This window comes from Leuresthes tenuis, unplaced genomic scaffold, assembly GCF_036924035.1.
Source record: "Leuresthes tenuis unplaced genomic scaffold, fLeuTen1.0.hap1 SCAF_19, whole genome shotgun sequence".
Taxonomy (NCBI): Eukaryota; Metazoa; Chordata; class Actinopteri; order Atheriniformes; family Atherinopsidae; genus Leuresthes; species Leuresthes tenuis.
This window is the reverse complement of record NW_027325373.1, coordinates 21,082,210-21,097,244: the sequence shown is the minus strand read 5'-3', so window position 1 is coordinate 21,097,244 and position 15,035 is coordinate 21,082,210. Positions and strand designations below refer to the sequence as shown.

Genomic DNA, 15,035 nt, shown 5'->3' with positions numbered 1-15,035 from the left:
GGATGTAAACTGTTAAGCAAGCCAAAAAGCTTGGAAGCAGAGACATGGGAGTTTATAACTTGAAGCACCACCATTGAGCCATGTATGTCAAGTGCAAGCACATTGTCTCATTCTCATGCTAATGGGGCTGGTCATAAAGCTGTGTTAAGTCACAGGCTTTCGTTCTTTTGTTTTTGACTACAAAGGATACAGATGCAACTTCCTACTAACTTGTGTGTTGGTGTTTTCTGATAAACCTATGGAGATACATCACTAAGATGCCACGCATTCACCATCCCGTGTCATCTCTGGCCACAGAGAAAACTGCTAGTTCAAACTAACTTCTGCTAATTTCCTCAGGTGTTCAGCTGCTTGGCAAACACTTGCCCCCCTGCCTGTATAACAAGCTCAATTAGCATTCCAGTCTAGGCTATGCTGCCCCGTAACCACACTTCCTGTTCATTCTGGGTTTTTGATGGTCTCTTTTCTATGCATGCGCCACTAACAGTCAACACTCCCAGCAGCTATCTCTGTTTCTGTCTTTGGTTATAAGCCAAAGTGCCCATCTGTGAGTGCCCATTTAGTTAAAGAAGGTGCTGCATTTTAGGAGATGCTCTATGGCTTTCCATTTGAAAACTTGGAGCTGAGTTATCGCCTCGCTTCATACTTTTAATGAAGCATTAACATCACTGTCAAACTGTCACAAGGGAATACCAGCAATTGTTTAGCTTGGAACATGGTGAACTGTTCCTTTGGTTCTACAGACAAAATGAGCTCATCTCCTCTTCTTTGTCCCGGTGTCTTTTCTCATTCTCCTCTCCACTTCTGCTTGTTTTGTATAGCATCTGTGCTTCTAATCTTATTACCTTTTATCCATTTTCAGATGCATCACCCTTCCATTTCATCCTTCACCTGCAGGACCTCTTTTTCCTTATTTTTCAAACAGTTAGTAAGGCTTTCTAACTTATCAGCATTTATATGTTTCACTGATAAAGCACCCAGAGAAGAAGGCAAATATTGGAGAGGAAATTGGAATCTCTCCAGCTGTCATATCTTACCTGGTCTAACTCGGAAATGCACACAAATATACACACCTCAACTGCAAATGCACAAATATATAATGATGGGTGTCCTTACACACATTTGTACGTAGTAGAAGAAAAGAAAAATGCCACGAAGCTGCTTAGAGTCTTTGAAAATGTTACAAGGCACAAGTATGTGCAAGATTTTGTGTTGAATATATAAAGATGCAGATTACAGACTGATTCGCAGTGAGGGGAGCCTGTGATGCTCGCTGTCAGCCTGGGAGCAGCTTCCCCACAGGGGAGAAAACACTGCATAAGAGGATAGACCCGAGAACTGGTAAGAGAGAGATGATGAGACACAGGAGAGATGGAGGAATGAAGGAGGGGGAACCGTACTATGAGAACTCCCATGTGTGCAGAAGTACGTCTTTAAATTTGAGGGATCGTTTTTAGAGTATTTAGAGAGAGCAGAAACACAGAGCTTCACGTAAACACACACACAAATACACTTTCACTCTGTATTCACAGTGATGAGATTGTCAGGCCTGGTAGCCTGAGGGAGTCTAAGGAGCAGGGCCTGCAGAAAGGGAGCAGCTGGACTTTTGCAATGAAAAATTCATCTGTCTTAAACAGAGGCCAAACAAGCACAGCACTTGTTTCTGTAGGAAAGCACAAACACTGCAGCGTGCGGGCAAGCACAAAGAATTTACACAAAGAAAATAATTGTTTCATTTGATTCATTTTGGATTTCTAACATGTTCACCCGTCTGTGAGCTAAAATCATACAACATTTTCAGATCTAACGTGTCATCAGCGGGTAGAAACTTGGTGCTTAATTTACAATCTAGCTTTTACTGTAAGAGCAAGTTTATCAAGGGGATAAATAAAAAGATAATTGTACAAGCTTCACTTTTAACAGTCACATGTTGAGGAAGCAGCTTCAGTTGCCATTGGAGAATGATGGAATGATGTTGGGGTTGGAGCCTTCTTTCTGATCTCGACAGGTCATTTTGTGGTATTTACTTGAAAATACAAAACTTTTTATCAACGGTTGTTTTAATGTTATAGGAATATCTAATTAGTCATACTCAGGTAGTATAACTGAATCACAGGTCTGCATTTTGTGTGAACTTGTTAACAACTGAAAAGTTACTGAAGACACAGTGTGAACTTGTAGTGAAACCAGTGATAGACAAACGATGATGATTGTACTGTACTGTTCAGGCTAGTTATCCTCAACTTGTTCAAACTATAGATTAACCCTGTTTATGCCCACTGTCACTCAACTTTTGAGCATTCCCTACATTATCAAGGCTCCAAAAGGTCACATGCCTATTTTCCACTTACGTTTTGCATTATGTGAAATTGTCACTAATTCCATATTGCAAAGCTATTAAATGTTCAAAAGTTCTCAGAAGGTGGAGATGGAAGGAAGTAGGAACAGGTGGAGGGTGGTGTTATGCCACAGACTCCCATGCAAGAGAACCAAGTTTGAGTCGTATTGTCAAATAACTTAAACTTTTCACTTCGATGACGGTGAGGCAGAAAAAATACATGCTTCAGCTTAATTATTAATAGATATATGGTTGAAATCATGTGATGTGATCGCTTCCTCGAAAAGGAAATTAAAATGTTTACATCCCACAATTTATGTGGCATTTAGATATCTTGTTTAGTTTATACAGTTGCAAAAAGAAACCCCTGCGATGGTTATGGTGCTTTTTATGCACTGACCTGATCACACTCTGTCTCTTGTTGTTCGCTGTTGCTCTCATCAGCTCACGTGTCAAAGACCATCTGACCCTTTCCACTGTAGCTTCTGCTATCCCGTTTGACCTGCACTGACCTTTGCTTGACTGCTGATGAAAATCAAAGTGCTTGCATTGTGTGGGCATTCAGATTTTTTCGCAACGTGCCTCAGATCTACAGTAGTATTATAATAAGGCAGAAGCGATCTCTTTTGCTGTTTGCACTCGGTTGAAAAATGTTTAACAATAAATGCTTTTTGAATAAAAGTGAATTAGGACAGCAGTACTTGTCTTCACCTGTGTAAGAGCAGATCTGTGTTTTGTTTGTATTATACATCTGGATGCTGGCAAGACGATGCACATGATGGTGTCACATGACTCCAGTGATTGTCATTTGGCAAAAACGTACATAATTCTTGTAAAAATACAGCTACTGATAAACAAAGAAATGCATTCAGCACCTTTGTATAACTTTAAGTTGAAAACCAAGCATATTCAAGTTCATGGTGTCTCACCTTTTGTTCACTGATTGCTTTTGTCCTCATTTTGTCATACTTTATATTACTTGTCATTGAAATACAGGGGAATTTATTCACCGGTTGAGTTGATAATTTGTAATAATAAGCAGTTTTTGTTTGTTTGTTCTTTGGATAATGACTGACACTGAGAGAACTGTGACTAAACTGGGCTAAATAAATCTCTCCCTCTGTTATAAACTCACATACACATATACTCCAGGAGCTATAGTGGCTCTCTGCAGCCTCCATGGGAGCGTCCAAATAATTTTTGACATGTTTGCTGTTGACAACACCAGCCCCCCTTCTCATGTTTTAACCCTTTACTTAGTGATGGGAATAGTTGTCTTTGTGGATATTGTGGCCTCAGCAGGGGGTGAATGGTACCAACTAATTGTGATTATGTGTTCATCATTCTGTGTCTGTAATTGTAGGAGTATCCTTGTCTGCGTGTGTTCTGAGAGAAGCAGTTCTCAGCACTGTGGCACAGATGACTCATGCTCCTTCTGCAACAGCAGCCTTATTTGTCGACACTCTGACTTCTGCTCACAATATTCAGAGATGAAGTTGCTGAACTGATTTATGACTTCCTCATCTCCTCCTATTTCAGTCCAGTGCATCTGTTGTTTATGCCTTTACTTTTGTTTGTGCCTCTGCTTTAAATCTAGACAGAGTATTATTCTACATGTAGAAATATTTCAAAGAGCATCTCAAACAAATTGAGTATAGATGCAGGGTGGATCGACCTGTAAAGCGACACTAAATTATGAATAATGATCAAATTAATTTCAATTTTACGGTATATGTCTATAGGATAGTCTAAGGCTGTCCAACAGCTATCTTGCTGCTATAACTGTAATACTCTGAATAAATGAATACCCTCTTTATTCATTTCCTTGCAGCCAGAAATAGTCACACTTAGAGATACCAACTCCACATGTATTGTCTGGATAATTACAAACTCATTTTCAAGCCATAGAAAAGAGACTTTCCACAAACTATAAGGACATGACCACAGTCTCCTTAATGGTTGACACAACTCTGAAATTCTCTTTAAATCTTCTTTTAGAGGAAAACAGGGAGAGCAAATAAAACCATGTGCCTGTGAACAGAATGCTATCAGACACACATATGAACTTAAGTTACATCCCATTCTTGGCTGCAGCTGCTCGGCCATTGAAACCCATTCCATGAAGCTCTCTACGTGCTGTTCTTGAGCTAATCTGAAGGCCACATGAAGTTTGGAGGTCTGCAGCGATTGACTCTGCAGAAAGTTGGCGACCTCTGCGCACTGTGCGCCTCAGCACCTGCTGACCCCGCTCATTTTACGTGGCCTTCCACTTCGTGGCTGAGTTGCTGTCGTTTCCAATCGCTTCCCAATAGTGTATAAATGTACATACTGTATATTTATATGTATTTGTATTTGTAAAATTAACGCGTTAATAACAAGGTAACGGAAATTCCTCTTAATGCCACAAAGTTTTTGACACGATTAATGCGGACATGTTCTATAAATAACCTTTAGTCCGCTCCGTAATTTGACAAATCAGGAAAGGATTTGGTCTAATCTTGTGGATGGCTAGCAAAATTGTTTAAAGAAAAGGGTTTTAAATGGCAAGTTCATCTTCAAAACCCTGCCAGATGGTTCTCGCGACAGGACCAAAGTTATCAGCCATTATTGTCAATGTGAGTTACAACGTGTGAAGTTTTTTTCTTAAAGTGTAAATGGTGCACAAAGGAAAGAATGTCTCATTCAGGTCAATATGAACGTCTGTTGTTGTTGGATGAAGAATGTTCTGGACAGTCTGTATCAGGACATTTAGTTTTGGGTTGTTATTGTAAATATAAAATGCATTTGCATAAAGAAAGCATATTTGTCTGCTGCCATGTTGATAAGAGTATTAAAAATATCAATTTAAGGTGCGTTTAGAACATATTAAAATATATATTAAAACCTATTTTGTGATTAATCACGAGTTAATTATGGACTATTGATGGATTAATCGCAATTAAATATTGTAATTGATTGGCAGCCCTAACATATATGTATGATACAACCTTTAACTTGCTTTTGAGGAGGCAGTGATAAACTGGGTTCACTGACAGTAGTTTTCTTAGGAGTTCCTGTTGTAGTTGCTGTGGGGAGTGAGTCTTATTTAGCCCTGGTCCTTTCTTTCTTTCGATTTGTTTACATCGTATAGATCAAGTAGGCCATGAAATCTGCAAAGTTTTCGCAGCTTCACATTTAAGAAAATTATTATTGAACCATGTCTGTTTGTCTACAAAATATTTCACAAGGGCAAACACCTCCCCATCTTTCCGACTGGAAGTAGGAAATAGCTTTCTCTCTGGGATGTTCTTTTATTACCCGCTTACCCGTCACACTGCTCTCCAGCTGCCAATTAACCTAATTGAAATGAGATGCTCCAGCAAGTGTTTGCTTTACACAGTTTGTCTCGTCGCAACATCACTCAGACTTTGCCAGCTTCAAATTCTTAAAGGAGCATATACTGTAGTTGCTCCCCCCTCCCGCCTTTTAAAAAAAGATTTCTCAGTTATAGCACTTGATATGTTGTTTTTGTTTTTCTTTCATTTAAATCTGAGGGTGCACATCATGAAACAAAGTGTGTAGAATCGCTGTGGCATCCATAAGCGCTGATAAGGCTTGTATGACTTTAGAGATTGTGTGATTGTTTCTTCGCTCTCTTCAGCTTGCTTTGGACTGATTTTCATACAGAAGCACTTCAGAAAAAGAAGGAGGGAGTGGAAAGAGTGGTAGAGGGAGAGACATCCATCTATAAATCCAATAAAGTGATGACATTTAGAGTTATTAAATTCTGTAAACATTCCCCAGGTGGTCTGACAGCAATATTTTTTCTATTGCTCCTTATTTCTTCTTCTTATCTTTCTCCTTCCTCTATCCCCCTCATGTCTCACTCACTCACTTTCTGACATTCACTTTTCGCTCTACCAGCATCTGCCGTCGATCAGCTCTCCATATATAAATATATATTTAAATGTGCTCCTCTTCTCTTGACCTTTTCTTTAGTGGGTTTCTTAAACTTGGATGTCATTTGTCATTCTCCTCTTATTTGCTTTTCTCATGCTAATAGATATGTTTGCAGTTGCAGCTCACTGGCAGGTTTCTGCCACATTAAATCCAGTCTGCGGCTCATGGACTTGTCCCTGGATCCTCCTCTCCTCTCCCTGACCCCCTCCGCTTCATTTTGTTCCTCCGCAGTCTTCTCATCGCCTTATTTCCTCTTCCTGTGTTCACATTTGTCATCATTTGCATGCTGCCAGCCCTGTTATCCTTCGTCCTTTTTGGGGAAAACTTGCCAACACTCATCCTCGCACTCCTCCTCTTGTGATCATTTTATTATCAGCACTTTCTGGAGCCATCTCATGTATTCATCAGCTGGCTCCATGATCTTCTTAAATCTTGAGTCAGTATTCACTGACAATTTCTAGCACAGCATGCACACAAACACAAACACACACACACACAGTAAGGATAGAAGCCTGGAAACTTTCCAGAGAAAGTAATGCATTTACTGGTGACAACAAGCAGATGCCCGGTTACAGATGTTTTTTTGCTAATCTGGAGAAGAAAAAAAACGACGGCAGTGCTTTAATAATGTTCATCGCAGCAGCGTAATTAAACGGGGAAAGAGGACATCTTTCTCCTTCCCTGGTTGGCAACTTGCCCCTCTCTCCATCTCATTTACAATACATCAGCAAGATTTTGTGTAAAAGAAACAGAGCTCTCAGGGTAATAATGTGTTTGACAGAGCAGCTTTCACCAGCCACTGTGCATTATTAAGTCCTATACCACACAGACCAGAATGGATGAACCCATCAATACGTCACATACCTGCCTTCAATTTAGTGATGATTACAATATCATCTCTCTGTTTTGATCAGTTCTAGTGTAATGCAGTGTTTAAGTGGATGTTTTTGATAATCCTGAGTTGTCGTGTTTTCATAGATGGAGTGCAAGCAAAGTGCTGTCCAGGGTTACAGCCCTCATACGTTTGGCAACAAAATGTATATGTTAGGGTTCCAACAAGACAAACGATTGCCTGCAGAGGCATTTTAATGCCTTCTTGCCAAATTCACATCCCATGATAAAGACTGAAATGGGTAAACAGTGATGTTGAGGAAGTGGAAGTAAAAAAAAAAAGCAGAGCAAAGCAGAAAATCAGAATTAGTTTTTTAATTACCAACTGTTTCATAGAAGTTCCGTTTATGAGCACAAATAAACACCTCCTCACAGCTCCTCTCAAGCTTGCTGGAAGTTGCCACGTGGCTAGGTTTTATGTCTGAAGGAGATGGAATATGCATGTAGCAGGAACACACACCTGCACACTATTAGCTTGTGTCTGCTCACCCGAGGCCCAAAAGTTCCAGCCCAGAGATTTACAGAAAATATAAATGAAAAAGCGGAAGCAAGAAAATTTCAGACAGAGAGCAGTTTCTGCAGATAGATGTCACCACATACTCTTAATGAGTCATGCAAAATAATTAGAGATGACTTCTTAGGAATATCCTGCCTTTAATATTTACTTTGAAAAACAAAATCCAGCTGTCCTGGTTTTCCTTTCTTGGCTCAGAATATGTGCAGCTTGTTATTAACTCTTTAAATGAGCGATTAAATGGGTAAGATTTAGTAATATCTTAGAGGTCGCCCAGTCCACGGTCGCCTGGGCCCCTAGTCCTTTCCCCCGTCCACCACAGCAGGGTTTTGCCTGCAGTTAGTTGGGGTGCAGTGGTTACTGTTTCAAAACAGGCTCCCTGTGGTCAAACCACCCTCCTAGCCCTTGTTATCCACAATCCCAGTGGCCTGCTCTTAGGCCCTGAGGGACTATGTGGAGGCCTGGCATGGGGTCCCTGTGCTGTGATTTTTAGTTCCAGCCTTGCCCTTAAAAAACAAACCTCAGTGCAGTGCTGGAGTTTTGCCCTTGCTGTCTGTTGTTCTGGGTCCCTGACTCTTCTCCCTACCGCTTCCTCCTCCAGAGTCAGAGAGTCACAGTGTTCCATTTTAAGTTTCAGAAATGATTCAGCACAACTTATGAGGAGAACTTTACCAGCATGGTCCATCAAAGTCATTAGTGAGGTGAATTAAACATTGAAAAATCAATCCCCATACCAGGCTCTATAAGACATCCTGCCATTGAGCACATTAGTTCACTCACACAGTTTACTACGAGGGAATATGCCACATTTAAGGTTACTAATGTCACTTATGCTTTTTTTGCTATAAGATCTTTGGCTCCTTCTATGGGGAGGTATTCTACACTAATGCAGTTATGAACGTTTTAATGCATTTTTACCAATAGATGCCTGTAAATAGTACACACAGGAACTTAAGACATGCATGCTGGAATGCACCAAACGTGTAAGATTTACATTAATTTATAATTAGTCAGGCATTATTTTCATGGCATTTCTGGGGAGCTTTTCTGTGTATTAACTCTATGATCACTTTACAATCCTCATAATTTGTAACACAATTATCCCCCGAAGCAATCCTAATGGTGTTGACACCTGCACAGCTGGTGGGGTTTTGTGGCTCCGTTGATGTTTAACCCTGCTGGGGCTTCTGTGAGCCTGGGTGAGCATGGCCAAGGGTCTTCTCTCTTTCATTCCCTCCCTGGGTAATGAGCTGTAATGGATAGGGCTTTGAGCGTGACGGGAATACAGAGGGGCCCATCAAAGCAGCACCCTGCACATCCTTTAAAAAGACTGCTCAGTAGGCATGCAAACACTAATTTACTCATTAATTCAGCCCTCTTTTAAATCTTTTAAAGTTGGTAACATGGTTTTTACCATGTTTTTTTTTTGTTATTTGAGAGGCAATATTACCAATAGCTAAATATAACAAATGCCTGATTCTCAGAAAATTGAAGTACAGTAAAGTGAATAATGTATTTTGGTGGGTGATTCCTAAAGGGGGTCATTCTGCCAGTAGAAAGCTTCATCATATCTATTATGCAAGAGTGAGTGCAGGAACAGTATTGAACATTGAAGTATTTTTTTGGTCTGTTTGCAAAGTAGCCTGCAGCTTTAACTGAGATAATCCATGCACATATTTAAGAAAGATCAACAACTCGATACAGTGAGACAGATTTAAAACACATTCCTCTGAAAATGATCACTGGGCTTAGTTCAAATGTACAGGCCTGCACTAACTTCAGCATCACCAAGCTGGCTGTCAAGCCACATGCTCTTGTAATTTTTAACAGGTTGATCCATGGTACAGATGGTTTGCAGTCCTTTGCAACTACACTCAGTGTGCTTCCATTTTGGAGTCTGAATATTTACAGGTCAAATTTTCTGAAAGTTCTTTGTAGTTAAATGTCTATGCAAGAAGAGCTACTATTCTCAGGCAGATGGAACCAATCATTTCTTAAGAATATGACCAGTCCCCTAATTTTGAATAGATCCCCCCCTCTGACAGGTCAGAGCGTGGACATCAAACTTTTAAAGTTGTCCTGGAGTGTTTGATACTGGGATGTCAGTGATAGAGTCTGTGAATTAAATTAGTTTCCCACAGATCCAATCCAGTCCCATCGGATTGGTATCACGAGAATTTGGCTGTCCCATGAACACCTCGGGCTCTTTGATGTGTTTTTCAACCCCTTCCAAAACAGTGTTCAGCTTGCTACTCGAGGGCAGTGTTGCCATAAGGGGTGGGGGGTGGTTTTAAGTGGCATGTCTCAAAGTAATAATCAAGTGAATGCCAGGATGGATTATACTGTAATACTGTTATCATTTCACCTGCTTATAATGGTGTATACAGCAGTAGAGTGTGTGCGTGTTCTTATGATGCTGGAACAGTGCAATCTTTTAAGTTAAGCGAGCCTTATTTTCAGATTTCCGCTGTTATTCCTTCACACTTAACCACCTTTGACAGAGTTAACAGTTTGACGTTAAAGTGTACAAAAAACCTTAGTGTGATGGAGCTCTTAGTGTTTTTAACTCTTGTGATTATGAAGATCCTGCTGTGCTTTAGGATTCCCTTATTACCATATCTCCCCCTGACTTTGCTGCATCAAGGTCAGACTGTAAAGGCATAAGACTGCTTCCATAGTAAGGCTCAGACTGTGTGAACCATCTTTCTATTAAGTAAAGATACTGACAGACAGCATATAGAGTCAACACATTTTTCAACATTATTTTACCATCTCTGCAGATAGAAGAATAAGAGCACTGTTACTGTAAGGCCTGTTTTTTATTCTGTCAGACCTAAAGGCATATAGGTCAAATAGAACAGCAGCTCAGCTCTACTGGTGGAGTCTGACCAACAACCTGTTTACATCTCTGCCTGCACATAGATCCACCTCTGAGCATGTACAGGTTATCACTGAAGCCAAAGGCTCAGCTCAGCTCACAGAACACTGTCCTGTCTCTTTTTAAGTTATATTTACAAAACAATAACTGCAAAGCAAAAGTCACAGTTTATTAGAATAACCTGTGTGTTGTGGTCTGTTGTAGCACTCTGCGCTGCATGGGCGCTACGTGTAGAATTTTAAATGAAGAGACAGGCGCTGAGGTGAATGAGATGGCACTGGACGGATCAGAGAACCCTTTTAAAAAAAGGTATTTTTTCCTGAGTGCTATCATTGAGAGCTGGATTGTGTCTGGGTCAGACATTCAGTTTTTCAATGTGCACCCACAATCCCTCTGAAAAAGCTCTGTGCACTCAGACTGCACTCCTGTCCTTGTTGTGATGAAACACTGCATATTTTGCAAATGTTACATGCACAGATTTCTGAGCACGCCCTTTGTTTACAGACCAGGTGCATGATAGTGCAGTGCAAAGTTATTGTTGTTGAATACTGAAAATGCAGTTTAAAAGTGGACTTATGGTACTTAATGAGGCTACGGTGTTTTAATTTGGTTTTGGTGCTGGAGAATGGTTAAAAAGCAAACAAATGTAGCAGCTTTAGCTATTATCTTGCAGTGCATTGTTAAAGTATTTGCTCACTACAGGCAATACCAGATTTGAACAACCAGATTTCTTTTCAATCTAAATCGGAGAACATGCTATGCTTATTGTACGTTTCACTGATTCGCCATTTCACAGATCAGTTTATGGATAATTTGAATTGAATCCTGATTTTTTTTTTTGGGGGGGGCGGGTAATTTTAACATCAGCTGTGGGAGCCAGACTGTGTTTCAGGTGCAGCTGACTGAACTGATGAAAGGGGCAGGGATTCCTGATTGATTTGTATATGAGAGCAGTGGTAGCTTTAGGCTCATATAATTGGATTACATGAACCAGAAAGGAGTTGACTTTTTAGATTTTAAACTGATGGGATAATAGAGTGGATATGTAAGATATGTTACTGGGCAGGAGCTGACAGGCGTTTTTAAGAGGAAGTAAAGATGGGAGAATACTTCCTGGTAAAACCCCCATTAAGCTCTGAAAAAGAAAGAGAAGTTGATCTTCAAAAGCACCCCCACTGGCTCTGCAGTTCGTTATTCCTTTACTGTTTTATGAAAGCATTTATATAGCTCAGACCAGCCATAAGATGCAGTTATAACCTTGCACCCATGTCTGTGTAAAAATGTCATTTTAAGATTGAACACTGAATGATTCTTTTGAAATGCTGTTTCTAAAGCAGAATGATTGTACAGCACACATTCTGAATATCTAAAAAGCATTTAGACATACAAAAATCATGTAACTGTTAATGTTACTGTGGCACATCTACAGTAGTAATTTGTCGAATGTCCCTTGGCAGGTTGAACCGTGACCAGGTGCTTTTGGCAGCCTCCCCAAGCTTCTTCACAATCTTCTTGATAGATATTTAATCACTCCTCTTGGGAGTATTGGTAGAGTTCAATTAAATGAGTTTAACTTTAAGTTCATAAACTTTTAAGCACGGTTCACATGATTTCAACAGGGTTGAGCTCTGGATTTTGGTCATTTCAAAAGCTCAGTGTTAGCCTGCTTTATCTGTCCTACAACCAGCTGCTATGCCTGTTTTGAGCCACTGTGCTGTTTTAATACCCAGTTATCTCAACACAGGTGCTGATAGTCTCAAATTATGCAGAAGAATTTTGAGCTTTTCGCTATTCATTCACAATGCTAGCATTAACAGTGGGTACTACGCTCCTCTTGTTGAATGCCTCATGTTTACTCCTCCAAACAGACAGAAATTTTCCTCCAGAAGGATTTTTAGTTGTCCATGAACTCTGCTAAAAACTTAGATTGAGCTTCCTTCTTGAACACACAGACTGTGACTATGTACAACTTGTTTTACTTTATAAAGTGGCAGCATTTCTATCAAACAGTTTCCACAGTATTCACTTTGTCCAGCTCTTTTGTCAGTTTCTAAAGGAAACAGGTGTCCAGGGTTCTGATGCGTCACATGATTTGGTCATTTCAAACCAACAATGTTCCTGTGACTTGTGCTATTGTTTTAAAAGGGTGAGAACTTGGTTCTTGGTACTTATACCCGCATCCACACCCTGCTGTATGATCCTTTGGCTCACACATGCATTGGTGTGTCTGTGTGTGTCATGTGTCCGAGAGAATAAAGGGTAAGGGTGATGTCATATTTGATGACATCATTGCAGACGTGCGGGGAATACAGATTAGTGGCCATAGCTGCTCTCGACCAGCTCTCTACAGCTGCCCTGTCTTATCAACGTGTCCTGCCCAGCACTTTATCCTCCTTTGCCAGCCCTGCCAGTGTGTAAGCTCCAGAAATAGCATCAAGCTCAACCTCATCTCCTCTGCCAGTCCACCAATCCAGGCTCAAAGACCCTCCCACCCACATTCCAATCTTGCCACTACCAACCCTTTGGCTGGCTCCATCGGCCAAGTCACTTTGCCAAAGCTGAGCTTGATCCCAAACAGTTTTTTCCCCCCTTCTGTCTAAGAACCAGTTTGACTTTATGCACTCCCAGCTGATCTGTCCACATTCAGTGCTTGTTGGCTGCACGTAAACCTCCCTTTGCTCCCAATGACAGCGGTGACAACAGCACCAGCAGTGGCTAACAGGCAAAGAAGCACATCTCACACCAGAGCTGACAGGACAAAGAACACACACACACACACACACTCCCACTGGAGCCATACAGGGGGCAGGGCCAAGCTAGGCTGCACTACGCACACATGTGATCCCTTCACAACACATACGCAGGCTCCTCCCTGTGCAAGCCGAAAGAGATGGGAGGCGCAGTCAATCACTGAGAGTGAAAGAACGGGGCTTAACAGGAGTTACTTAGGGGGGATGGACAGCAGAGAAGAAATGGGAGCAAATCTTCCTTATTCCCAAAACAAGCGTCGGAACACATTTGAATTCATTCATGCAGAGTGAAAGCAATAAATGGAGGAGAAGAGGGTGTGTGTCCCATTTCAGAAACAACACAGGAAGTAGGGCATGCTCAGCACAGGGCGAGGAAGGGAGGGTGGGAGAAAGAAAGGAGGAGAGGGAGAGCATTGTGGCGCTTATTCTCCACCCCTTGCCTTAAAGCAGCAGCAGGAGGAAATAGAGACGTAGTCAGGGAGAGAAGGAGGAAGAGATCCACAAGTAAGGAAGAGAGGAGGTGAGCAGCGATCTGCATCAGCAGCAGGGGGAAAAATGGAGCTTTGAATTTGCATTTGCCCTCATCCATCTCTTCCTTTTTGCCCCCCCCTGCTCTTTCATTGTGACTCAGTTTCTCTCACTGCGAGTGTTGTGTGAGATTCTGACAATGACTGGTAAGTGTTATCCTGCTTTTCAAATGTTGTGTCTTGCCATCCTTTGTGTGTTGGTTTGGTTTGTGCAGTGAGGGGATCTTTTTAAGAAAAATTTTAATGCAAATGTGTGGCCACAAAGAGGGATGTGGACTCTGCCTCAGTGGAAGCAGATGCCTCAGTGTAGCTGTTTACACTCCCCTGCCTCTGTGTGCGGTTAATACTCCAGCTGTGCCGTTCTCTTCCTTCTTTGCTTTTCTCTGTCAGTGACAATGCAAGGGAGGCTGCTCTCCTGGACACACATACACTTTTATACATCCTGCGTACATTCAGGATGCATCATCGTTATCATGCAATTGATTTTAAATTCCTCTTGATTTGCATTGATGCTCAAGTAGAGCATTTATTAATGTGAGATTAATGTGATGGTGCTTTCTTCATTTTTGATTTTGTTGGCTTGTTTTTTCTAAGTGTTGATCCTCACTGTAGCTACACCACACAAAGCTGGCCTGTGTGACGGAGGGCAGCCAGCTAACACAAATCAGGTGACTGGGCCACACTGCGAGGTCAGCTGCTGGATTCGGCCAACGTTTTCAGTTCAAGTAGATGTTGGAGGCTATAAGCAGTTCAATAGGAACTCATTTCACTGCAGGAACATTATATTGTCGGCACAATCACTTCGTCCAAACCTCTGGGAATTACTCTCTACATTTAATTTGATTTTACAAAGTGATTTTGAGTCAGCCGGTACAGATTATCACTTCATCCATGACAGATTCATTCACATTTTATGGATGGATTATTTAAATGCATGTCCTGATGAGGATCTGATGTATTTTCATTTTAATTTTACAAACATTCATGGTGCATTAATGCACAGAAAGAGAAATCTCATGGGCGTAAAATTCTGTCCACGCTACTAACAGGCATGAAATTAGTTAGCAGCCACCCAATAAGTTTAATTAAGTTAATGCAGCACTGAAATTTGATCTTAATGATTAAGGAGGCAGATTAAACACGAAAGCTTTATGTTGTGCGTGTATGTCAGAAACAATATTATGAAAGAAGTCCTTTT

General features: G+C 41.0%; 1 protein-coding gene across 8 annotated transcripts in view; it reads left to right on the top strand.

Annotated features, from left to right (window-relative positions):
- Nucleotides 1-15,035, top strand: part of LOC140277563 (disabled homolog 2-interacting protein-like) — a 149,355-nt gene that overhangs the window by 75,334 nt on the left and 58,986 nt on the right. Inside the window, exons 1-2 of one of the 8 annotated variants that reach the window (XM_072372644.1) lie at nt 13,392-13,830; nt 13,942-13,984. The exons of the other annotated variants lie outside the window; for them this stretch is intronic. The gene's annotated coding sequence lies outside the window, so the exon portion shown is untranslated. Of the gene's footprint in view, nt 1-13,391; nt 13,831-13,941; nt 13,985-15,035 lie in introns of those variants that run through there. 8 annotated transcript variants of the gene reach the window in all.